Source organism: Manis pentadactyla, chromosome 16 (genome assembly GCF_030020395.1).
Source record: "Manis pentadactyla isolate mManPen7 chromosome 16, mManPen7.hap1, whole genome shotgun sequence".
In the NCBI taxonomy this organism is placed as follows: domain Eukaryota; kingdom Metazoa; phylum Chordata; class Mammalia; order Pholidota; family Manidae; genus Manis; species Manis pentadactyla.
In genome coordinates, this window is record NC_080034.1 from 2396181 (window position 1) to 2408865 (window position 12685).

The following is a 12685-nucleotide window of genomic DNA, read 5'->3' on the forward strand; positions in this document are numbered from 1 at the left end:
TGGCTAATAGGGCTATTTTCTACTGACTCTCTCTGGGGACTCAAACAGAATTCATTTGTTTGTTTGTTTCTTATTTTCACTTGTATAGGTAATCTGTCCCCGCCCCTTCAGCTTGTAGTTTGTCTGTGTCCTTGGATCTCAAGTGAGTCTCCAGTAAGGGAGCACGTATTAGGTCTTGAGTTTTCATCAGTTCTTCTAACACTGTGTCTTTTGATTGGAGCACTCAAAGCCTGTACTTTTATTCTGTTATTTGAGAGCTGTGCTCTTACTGCACTTTGAAATATTTTTTGTTCTCATTAATATACAATCACATGCAGAACATTATGTTTTCCAGTCTACACCCTTCACCAAGTCCCCGGCAAAGCCAGTTACAGTCGCTGTCCGTCAGCGTGTACTAAGATGCTGTAGAATCACTACATGTCTTCTCTGTGTTATGCAGCCGTACAAATGACCCTCCAAGTTACACACTATACATGCTAACGCTAATGCCCCCATTCTTTTTCCAAGCCCTTATTACTAACTTCCCACAAACCCTACCCAGTCCCTTTCTTTTTGGTAACTGTTAGTCCACTCTCGGGTTCTGTGAGTCTGCTGCTGTCTTTTCCTTCAGTTTTTCTTTGTTATCATACTCCACACATGAGTGAAATCATTTGGTACATGTATTTCTCCTCCTTGAATATTTGACTGAGCATTATACCCTCTAGCTCCATCCACACTATTGCAAATTATAGGATTTGTTTTCTTCTTATGGCTGCCTACTGCACTTTTTAAACTGGATTTCATTCTTCTTTTTTGTTTGTAGTTTCGCTATGTGCTTTCACCATTGCTCTCCTGGTTATGAGCAGTAGCTTTGTGTTAATCGATATGTACCTATATCTATCTATCTGTCTGTCTATCTATTTATCAATCAATCAATCAATCAATCATCTTTCTGTCTGCCCATCTGTCCTTGTGTACAGAAAAGTTAACCATATATCCTATATCACTTTCCTACACTATGCTTCCAAAAATCCTGCAAAGTATCTAGGCTTTAGAGAGAGCACTGGGTTCAACGAGACACTTGCAGGTCGAGTCGGCCGCGTGTACCTACAAAACCAGGAAATGGTTGTGCCGGGACTTGAACCCGTGTCTCTATCCTCTGTCCTCTTTCATCTCCTTCTAACTAACTGTCTGTATTTAGCCACATTCTTTGACTAAGTGATCCCTGAAGACCACAAGTATCATTCCTCTGGGCCTGTTGTCGTGAGAAAAGTAAACTTGTTCTTTGCTCACCACCATGTTTGAAGGACATCAGCGTGATCACCGCCGATAGGACGGAGGGTCAAATAAAAAGGAACACCAATTTCTAGACAGGAGCAGTTGGGAGCTAAGAGTGTATTGTGGGGTGACGTGTTTAATTGAGTTTCCAAACTTCCCTCTTTAGGTGGTTATTAGATCTTCACATTCGTGAACATCATAAAACCCACTGATTTCAAAGGCCCAGATGCTTATTATTACAGCAACTCAGTTGTTGAGGTGAGAGAAAATGAGAAGTATGTTGCTGCACCACTAAATCAATGGCTGGGAACGGCTGAAACCAAACAAAAAGAATTCACGGTGGCCAGACAGGGCTATTTTCTTCTGACTGTCCCATGGGACTCAAACAGAATCCATTTGTTTGATTGTTTTGTTTTTCAGTTTCACTCGTGTAGAGAACTTGTCCACACACCTTCGGCTTGTAGTTTGTCTGTGTCCTTGGATCTCAAGTGAGTCTCCTGTAAGTAAGCACGTAGGTGTCTTGAGTTTTCATCTCTTCTTTTAACCCTGTGTCTTTTGTTTGCTGCACTCAGTCCCTGACCTTTTATTCTGATGATTCAGAGCTGTGCACTTACTGCACTTAAAGAATTTTTTTTATCATTAAGCTAAAATCACTTGAAGAACATTATGTTTACTATGCTTCCCCCTTCACCAAGTACCCCTGGAAAACCTCTTCAGTCGCTGTCGATCTGCGTAGTTGGATGCTGTAGACCCCTTCACCATGTCCCTCGCAACAGACCCCGTTACCGTCCCTGTCCATCAGTGAGTAGTAAGATGCTGTATGATCTCTAATAGCCTTCTCTGTGTTGTACAGCACTCCCAATGCCCCCTCGACCCCAAGCATTATACATGCTAAAACTAATGCCCCCATTCTTTCTCCTCACACTTATCCCTCCCTTCAGACCCACCCTGCCCTGTCCTTTTCCCTTTGGTAACTTTTAGTCAACTCTCGGGTTCTGTGAGTCTGCTGCTGTTTTTTTCCTTCAGTTTTTCTTTGTTGTTATACTCCACACATGAGTGAAAACACTTGGTACTTGTCTTTCTCCGCCTGGCCTATTTCTCTGAACATACTACCGTCTAGCTCCATCCAGGTCATTGCAAATGGTAGTATTTGTTTTCTTCTTAAGGCTGCTTACTGAACTTTTTAAACTTAATTTCATTCTTCCTTTTTGTTTGTAGTTTAGCTATGTTATTCACCATTCAACTCCTGGTTATGAACAATAGCTTTCTGTCAATCGATATGTATCTGTACCTATCTATCTAATGGTCTGTCTGTCTATGTATGTATGTATGTATGTAAGTGTGTATGTATGTATGCATCTATGTATCTATCTATCTTCCTATCATCTATCTATGATGTCTATCATCTATCAATCTATGTACCTATCTATCTATCTCTCATCTGTCATCTGTGTACCTATCTATCTATGAATCAATCATCTTTTTCTCTGCCCATCTATCCTTCTGTACAGAACAGTTAACAACATAGCCTATGTCTCTTCCCTACATTATGCTTCCAGAAATCTTGCAAGGTAACTAAGAAATAAGGAGAGCACTGTGTTCACCGATACACTTTCATGTAGAGTCAGCCGCGTGTGCTTACAAAACCAGTAAATGGAGGTGAAAGGACTTGAACCTGTATCTCTGTCCTCTGTCCTCTTATACTTCCTGCTCGCTTGGTGACTTTATTTAGCCACATTCAGTGAGTAAGTGATCCCTGAAGTCCACAAGTATCCTTCGTATGGTCCGGTTGTCGAAAGAAAAGTGTACTTGGTTCTTTGCACACCACCATGTTTGAGGGACATCGGCGTGATCACTGCTGATAGGTGCAGGGACAAATATAAAGGAACACCTATTTCTGGACAGGAGCATTTGGGAACAAAGAGTGTGTTGTGGAGTGAAGTGTTTATTTGAGGGTCCAAACTTCCCTCCTTAGGTGGTTATTACTTCTTTACATTCATGAACATCATAAAAAGCAATGATTTTAAAAGCCCAGACGCATATTATTACAGCAATTCATTTGTTGAGGTGAGAGGAAATGAGAAGGAACTTGCTGCACCACTAAATCTTTGCCTGAGCACTGCTGAAATCAAACAAAAAGAATTCACGGTGGCTAATAGGGCTATTTTCTACTGACTCTCTCTGGGGACTCAAACAGAATTCATTTGTTTGTTTGTTTCTTATTTTCACTTGTATAGGTAATCTGTCCCCGCCCCTTCAGCTTGTAGTTTGTCTGTGTCCTTGGATCTCAAGTGAGTCTCCAGTAAGGGAGCACGTATTAGGTCTTGAGTTTTCATCAGTTCTTCTAACACTGTGTCTTTTGATTGGAGCACTCAAAGCCTGTACTTTTATTCTGTTATTTGAGAGCTGTGCTCTTACTGCACTTTGAAATATTTTTTGTTCTCATTAATATACAATCACATGCAGAACATTATGTTTTCCAGTCTACACCCTTCACCAAGTCCCCGGCAAAGCCAGTTACAGTCGCTGTCCGTCAGCGTGTACTAAGATGCTGTAGAATCACTACATGTCTTCTCTGTGTTATGCAGCCGTACAAATGACCCTCCAAGTTACACACTATACATGCTAACGCTAATGCCCCCATTCTTTTTCCAAGCCCTTATTACTAACTTCCCACAAACCCTACCCAGTCCCTTTCTTTTTGGTAACTGTTAGTCCACTCTCGGGTTCTGTGAGTCTGCTGCTGTCTTTTCCTTCAGTTTTTCTTTGTTATCATACTCCACACATGAGTGAAATCATTTGGTACATGTATTTCTCCTCCTTGAATATTTGACTGAGCATTATACCCTCTAGCTCCATCCACACTATTGCAAATTATAGGATTTGTTTTCTTCTTATGGCTGCCTACTGCACTTTTTAAACTGGATTTCATTCTTCTTTTTTGTTTGTAGTTTCGCTATGTGCTTTCACCATTGCTCTCCTGGTTATGAGCAGTAGCTTTGTGTTAATCGATATGTACCTATATCTATCTATCTGTCTGTCTATCTATTTATCAATCAATCAATCAATCAATCATCTTTCTGTCTGCCCATCTGTCCTTGTGTACAGAAAAGTTAACCATATATCCTATATCACTTTCCTACACTATGCTTCCAAAAATCCTGCAAAGTATCTAGGCTTTAGAGAGAGCACTGGGTTCAACGAGACACTTGCAGGTCGAGTCGGCCGCGTGTACCTACAAAACCAGGAAATGGTTGTGCCGGGACTTGAACCCGTGTCTCTATCCTCTGTCCTCTTTCATCTCCTTCTAACTAACTGTCTGTATTTAGCCACATTCTTTGACTAAGTGATCCCTGAAGACCACAAGTATCATTCCTCTGGGCCTGTTGTCGTGAGAAAAGTAAACTTGTTCTTTGCTCACCACCATGTTTGAAGGACATCAGCGTGATCACCGCCGATAGGACGGAGGGTCAAATAAAAAGGAACACCAATTTCTAGACAGGAGCAGTTGGGAGCTAAGAGTGTATTGTGGGGTGACGTGTTTAATTGAGTTTCCAAACTTCCCTCTTTAGGTGGTTATTAGATCTTCACATTCGTGAACATCATAAAACCCACTGATTTCAAAGGCCCAGATGCTTATTATTACAGCAACTCAGTTGTTGAGGTGAGAGAAAATGAGAAGTATGTTGCTGCACCACTAAATCAATGGCTGGGAACGGCTGAAACCAAACAAAAAGAATTCACGGTGGCCAGACAGGGCTATTTTCTTCTGACTGTCCCATGGGACTCAAACAGAATCCATTTGTTTGATTGTTTTGTTTTTCAGTTTCACTCGTGTAGAGAACTTGTCCACACACCTTCGGCTTGTAGTTTGTCTGTGTCCTTGGATCTCAAGTGAGTCTCCTGTAAGTAAGCACGTAGGTGTCTTGAGTTTTCATCTCTTCTTTTAACCCTGTGTCTTTTGTTTGCTGCACTCAGTCCCTGACCTTTTATTCTGATGATTCAGAGCTGTGCACTTACTGCACTTAAAGAATTTTTTTTATCATTAAGCTAAAATCACTTGAAGAACATTATGTTTACTATGCTTCCCCCTTCACCAAGTACCCCTGGAAAACCTCTTCAGTCGCTGTCGATCTGCGTAGTTGGATGCTGTAGACCCCTTCACCATGTCCCTCGCAACAGACCCCGTTACCGTCCCTGTCCATCAGTGAGTAGTAAGATGCTGTATGATCTCTAATAGCCTTCTCTGTGTTGTACAGCACTCCCAATGCCCCCTCGACCCCAAGCATTATACATGCTAAAACTAATGCCCCCATTCTTTCTCCTCACACTTATCCCTCCCTTCAGACCCACCCTGCCCTGTCCTTTTCCCTTTGGTAACTTTTAGTCAACTCTCGGGTTCTGTGAGTCTGCTGCTGTTTTTTTCCTTCAGTTTTTCTTTGTTGTTATACTCCACACATGAGTGAAAACACTTGGTACTTGTCTTTCTCCGCCTGGCCTATTTCTCTGAACATACTACCGTCTAGCTCCATCCAGGTCATTGCAAATGGTAGTATTTGTTTTCTTCTTAAGGCTGCTTACTGAACTTTTTAAACTTAATTTCATTCTTCCTTTTTGTTTGTAGTTTAGCTATGTTATTCACCATTCAACTCCTGGTTATGAACAATAGCTTTCTGTCAATCGATATGTATCTGTACCTATCTATCTAATGGTCTGTCTGTCTATGTATGTATGTATGTATGTAAGTGTGTATGTATGTATGCATCTATGTATCTATCTATCTTCCTATCATCTATCTATGATGTCTATCATCTATCAATCTATGTACCTATCTATCTATCTCTCATCTGTCATCTGTGTACCTATCTATCTATGAATCAATCATCTTTTTCTCTGCCCATCTATCCTTCTGTACAGAACAGTTAACAACATAGCCTATGTCTCTTCCCTACATTATGCTTCCAGAAATCTTGCAAGGTAACTAAGAAATAAGGAGAGCACTGTGTTCACCGATACACTTTCATGTAGAGTCAGCCGCGTGTGCTTACAAAACCAGTAAATGGAGGTGAAAGGACTTGAACCTGTATCTCTGTCCTCTGTCCTCTTATACTTCCTGCTCGCTTGGTGACTTTATTTAGCCACATTCAGTGAGTAAGTGATCCCTGAAGTCCACAAGTATCCTTCGTATGGTCCGGTTGTCGAAAGAAAAGTGTACTTGGTTCTTTGCACACCACCATGTTTGAGGGACATCGGCGTGATCACTGCTGATAGGTGCAGGGACAAATATAAAGGAACACCTATTTCTGGACAGGAGCATTTGGGAACAAAGAGTGTGTTGTGGAGTGAACTGTTTATTTGAGGGTCCAAACTTCCCTCCTTAGGTGGTTATTACTTCTTTACATTCGTGAACATCATAAAAAGCAATGATTTTAAAAGCCCAGACGCATATTATTACAGCAATTCATTTGTTGAGGTGAGAGGAAATGAGAAGGAACTTGCTGCACCACTAAATCTTTGCCTGAGCACTGCTGAAATCAAACAAAAAGAATTCACGGTGGCTAATAGGGCTATTTTCTACTGACTCTCTCTGGGGACTCAAACAGAATTCATTTGTTTGTTTGTTTCTTATTTTCACTTGTATAGGTAATCTGTCCCCGCCCCTTCAGCTTGTAGTTTGTCTGTGTCCTTGGATCTCAAGTGAGTCTCCAGTAAGGGAGCACGTATTAGGTCTTGAGTTTTCATCAGTTCTTCTAACACTGTGTCTTTTGATTGGAGCACTCAAAGCCTGTACTTTTATTCTGTTATTTGAGAGCTGTGCTCTTACTGCACTTTGAAATATTTTTTGTTCTCATTAATATACAATCACATGCAGAACATTATGTTTTCCAGTCTACACCCTTCACCAAGTCCCCGGCAAAGCCAGTTACAGTCGCTGTCCGTCAGCGTGTACTAAGATGCTGTAGAATCACTACATGTCTTCTCTGTGTTATGCAGCCGTACAAATGACCCTCCAAGTTACACACTATACATGCTAACGCTAATGCCCCCATTCTTTTTCCAAGCCCTTATTACTAACTTCCCACAAACCCTACCCAGTCCCTTTCTTTTTGGTAACTGTTAGTCCACTCTCGGGTTCTGTGAGTCTGCTGCTGTCTTTTCCTTCAGTTTTTCTTTGTTATCATACTCCACACATGAGTGAAATCATTTGGTACATGTATTTCTCCTCCTTGAATATTTGACTGAGCATTATACCCTCTAGCTCCATCCACACTATTGCAAATTATAGGATTTGTTTTCTTCTTATGGCTGCCTACTGCACTTTTTAAACTGGATTTCATTCTTCTTTTTTGTTTGTAGTTTCGCTATGTGCTTTCACCATTGCTCTCCTGGTTATGAGCAGTAGCTTTGTGTTAATCGATATGTACCTATATCTATCTATCTGTCTGTCTATCTATTTATCAATCAATCAATCAATCAATCATCTTTCTGTCTGCCCATCTGTCCATGTGTACAGAAAAGTTAACCATATATCCTATATCACTTTCCTACACTATGCTTCCAAAAATCCTGCAAAGTATCTAGGCTTTAGAGAGAGCACTGGGTTCAACGAGACACTTGCAGGTCGAGTCGGCCGCGTGTACCTACAAAACCAGGAAATGGTTGTGCCGGGACTTGAACCCGTGTCTCTATCCTCTGTCCTCTTTCATCTCCTTCTAACTAACTGTCTGTATTTAGCCACATTCTTTGACTAAGTGATCCCTGAAGACCACAAGTATCATTCCTCTGGGCCTGTTGTCGTGAGAAAAGTAAACTTGTTCTTTGCTCACCACCATGTTTGAAGGACATCAGCGTGATCACCGCCGATAGGACGGAGGGTCAAATAAAAAGGAACACCAATTTCTAGACAGGAGCAGTTGGGAGCTAAGAGTGTATTGTGGGGTGACGTGTTTAATTGAGTGTCCAAACTTCCCTCTTTAGGTGGTTATTAGATCTTCACATTCGTGAACATCATAAAACCCACTGATTTCAAAGGCCCAGATGCTTATTATTACAGCAACTCAGTTGTTGAGGTGAGAGAAAATGAGAAGTATGTTGCTGCACCACTAAATCAATGGCTGGGAACGGCTGAAACCAAACAAAAAGAATTCACGGTGGCCAGACAGGGCTATTTTCTTCTGACTGTCCCATGGGACTCAAACAGAATCCATTTGTTTGATTGTTTTGTTTTTCAGTTTCACTCGTGTAGAGAACTTGTCCACACACCTTCGGCTTGTAGTTTGTCTGTGTCCTTGGATCTCAAGTGAGTCTCCTGTAAGTAAGCACGTAGGTGTCTTGAGTTTTCATCTCTTCTTTTAACCCTGTGTCTTTTGTTTGCTGCACTCAGTCCCTGACCTTTTATTCTGATGATTCAGAGCTGTGCACTTACTGCACTTAAAGAATTTTTTTTATCATTAAGCTAAAATCACTTGAAGAACATTATGTTTACTATGCTTCCCCCTTCACCAAGTACCCCTGGAAAACCTCTTCAGTCGCTGTCGATCTGCGTAGTTGGATGCTGTAGACCCCTTCACCATGTCCCTCGCAACAGACCCCGTTACCGTCCCTGTCCATCAGTGAGTAGTAAGATGCTGTATGATCTCTAATAGCCTTCTCTGTGTTGTACAGCACTCCCAATGCCCCCTCGACCCCAAGCATTATACATGCTAAAACTAATGCCCCCATTCTTTCTCCTCACACTTATCCCTCCCTTCAGACCCATCCTGCCCTGTCCTTTTCCCTTTGGTAACTTTTAGTCAACTCTCGGGTTCTGTGAGTCTGCTGCTGTTTTTTTCCTTCAGTTTTTCTTTGTTGTTATACTCCACACATGAGTGAAAACACTTGGTACTTGTCTTTCTCCGCCTGGCCTATTTCTCTGAACATACTACCGTCTAGCTCCATCCAGGTCATTGCAAATGGTAGTATTTGTTTTCTTCTTAAGGCTGCTTACTGAACTTTTTAAACTTAATTTCATTCTTCCTTTTTGTTTGTAGTTTAGCTATGTTATTCACCATTCAACTCCTGGTTATGAACAATAGCTTTCTGTCAATCGATATGTATCTGTACCTATCTATCTAATGGTCTGTCTGTCTATGTATGTATGTATGTATGTAAGTGTGTATGTATGTATGCATCTATGTATCTATCTATCTTCCTATCATCTATCTATGATGTCTATCATCTATCAATCTATGTACCTATCTATCTATCTCTCATCTGTCATCTGTGTACCTATCTATCTATGAATCAATCATCTTTTTCTCTGCCCATCTATCCTTCTGTACAGAACAGTTAACAACGTAGCCTATGTCTCTTCCCTACATTATGCTTCCAGAAATCTTGCAAGGTAACCAGAAATAAGGAGAGCACTGTGTTCACCGATACACTTTCATGTAGAGTCAGCCGCGTGTGCTTACAAAACCAGTCAATGGAGGTGAAAGGACTTGAACCTGTATCTCTGTCCTCTGTCCTCTTATACTTCCTGCTCGCTTGGTGACTTTATTTAGCCACATTCAGTGAGTAAGTGATCCCTGAAGTCCACAAGTATCCTTCGTATGGTCCGGTTGTCGAAAGAAAAGTGTACTTGGTTCTTTGCACACCACCATGTTTGAGGGACATCGGCGTGATCACTGCTGATAGGTGCAGGGACAAATATAAAGGAACACCTATTTCTGGACAGGAGCATTTGGGAACAAAGAGTGTGTTGTGGAGTGAAGTGTTTATTTGAGGGTCCAAACTTCCCTCCTTAGGTGGTTATTACTTCTTTACATTCGTGAACATCATAAAAAGCAATGATTTTAAAAGCCCAGACGCATATTATTACAGCAATTCATTTGTTGAGGTGAGAGGAAATGAGAAGGAACTTGCTGCACCACTAAATCTTTGCCTGAGCACTGCTGAAATCAAACAAAAAGAATTCACGGTGGCTAATAGGGCTATTTTCTACTGACTCTCTCTGGGGACTCAAACAGAATTCATTTGTTTGTTTGTTTCTTATTTTCACTTGTATAGGTAATCTGTCCCCGCCCCTTCAGCTTGTAGTTTGTCTGTGTCCTTGGATCTCAAGTGAGTCTCCAGTAAGGGAGCACGTATTAGGTCTTGAGTTTTCATCAGTTCTTCTAACACTGTGTCTTTTGATTGGAGCACTCAAAGCCTGTACTTTTATTCTGTTATTTGAGAGCTGTGCTCTTACTGCACTTTGAAATATTTTTTGTTCTCATTAATATACAATCACATGCAGAACATTATGTTTTCCAGTCTACACCCTTCACCAAGTCCCCGGCAAAGCCAGTTACAGTCGCTGTCCGTCAGCGTGTACTAAGATGCTGTAGAATCACTACATGTCTTCTCTGTGTTATGCAGCCGTACAAATGACCCTCCAAGTTACACACTATACATGCTAACGCTAATGCCCCCATTCTTTTTCCAAGCCCTTATTACTAACTTCCCACAAACCCTACCCAGTCCCTTTCTTTTTGGTAACTGTTAGTCCACTCTCGGGTTCTGTGAGTCTGCTGCTGTCTTTTCCTTCAGTTTTTCTTTGTTATCATACTCCACACATGAGTGAAATCATTTGGTACATGTATTTCTCCTCCTTGAATATTTGACTGAGCATTATACCCTCTAGCTCCATCCACACTATTGCAAATTATAGGATTTGTTTTCTTCTTATGGCTGCCTACTGCACTTTTTAAACTGGATTTCATTCTTCTTTTTTGTTTGTAGTTTCGCTATGTGCTTTCACCATTGCTCTCCTGGTTATGAGCAGTAGCTTTGTGTTAATCGATATGTACCTATATCTATCTATCTGTCTGTCTATCTATTTATCAATCAATCAATCAATCAATCATCTTTCTGTCTGCCCATCTGTCCTTGTGTACAGAAAAGTTAACCATATATCCTATATCACTTTCCTACACTATGCTTCCAAAAATCCTGCAAAGTATCTAGGCTTTAGAGAGAGCACTGGGTTCAACGAGACACTTGCAGGTCGAGTCGGCCGCGTGTACCTACAAAACCAGGAAATGGTTGTGCCGGGACTTGAACCCGTGTCTCTATCCTCTGTCCTCTTTCATCTCCTTCTAACTAACTGTCTGTATTTAGCCACATTCTTTGACTAAGTGATCCCTGAAGACCACAAGTATCATTCCTCTGGGCCTGTTGTCGTGAGAAAAGTAAACTTGTTCTTTGCTCACCACCATGTTTGAAGGACATCAGCGTGATCACCGCCGATAGGACGGAGGGTCAAATAAAAAGGAACACCAATTTCTAGACAGGAGCAGTTGGGAGCTAAGAGTGTATTGTGGGGTGACGTGTTTAATTGAGTGTCCAAACTTCCCTCTTTAGGTGGTTATTAGATCTTCACATTCGTGAACATCATAAAACCCACTGATTTCAAAGGCCCAGATGCTTATTATTACAGCAACTCAGTTGTTGAGGTGAGAGAAAATGAGAAGTATGTTGCTGCACCACTAAATCAATGGCTGGGAACGGCTGAAACCAAACAAAAAGAATTCACGGTGGCCAGACAGGGCTATTTTCTTCTGACTGTCCCATGGGACTCAAACAGAATCCATTTGTTTGATTGTTTTGTTTTTCAGTTTCACTCGTGTAGAGATCTTGTCCACACACCTTCGGCTTGTAGTTTGTCTGTGTCCTTGGATCTCAAGTGAGTCTCCTGTAAGTAAGCACGTAGGTGTCTTGAGTTTTCATCCCTTCTTTTAACCCTGTGTCTTTTGTTTGCTGCACTCAGTCCCTGACCTTTTATTCTGATGATTCAGAGCTGTGCACTTACTGCACTTAAAGAATTTTTTTTATCATTAAGCTAAAATCACTTGAAGAACATTATGTTTACTATGCTTCCCCCTTCACCAAGTACCCCTGGAAAACCTCTTCAGTCGCTGTCGATCTGCGTAGTTGGATGCTGTAGACCCCTTCACCATGTCCCTCGCAACAGACCCCGTTACCGTCCCTGTCCATCAGTGAGTAGTAAGATGCTATATGATCTCTAATAGCCTTCTCTGTGTTGTACAGCACTCCCAATGCCCCCTCGACCCCAAGCATTATACATGCTAAAACTAATGCCCCCATTCTTTCTCCTCACACTTATCCCTCCCTTCAGACCCACCCTGCCCTGTCCTTTTCCCTTTGGTAACTTTTAGTCAACTCTCGGGTTCTGTGAGTCTGCTGCTGTTTTTTTCCTTCAGTTTTTCTTTGTTGTTATACTCCACACATGAGTGAAAACACTTGGTACTTGTCTTCTCCGCCTGGCCTATTTCTCTGAACATACTACCGTCTAGCTCCATCCAGGTCATTGCAAATGGTAGTATTTGTTTTCTTCTTAAGGCTGCTTACTGAACTTTTTAAACTTAATTTCATTCTTCCTTTTTGT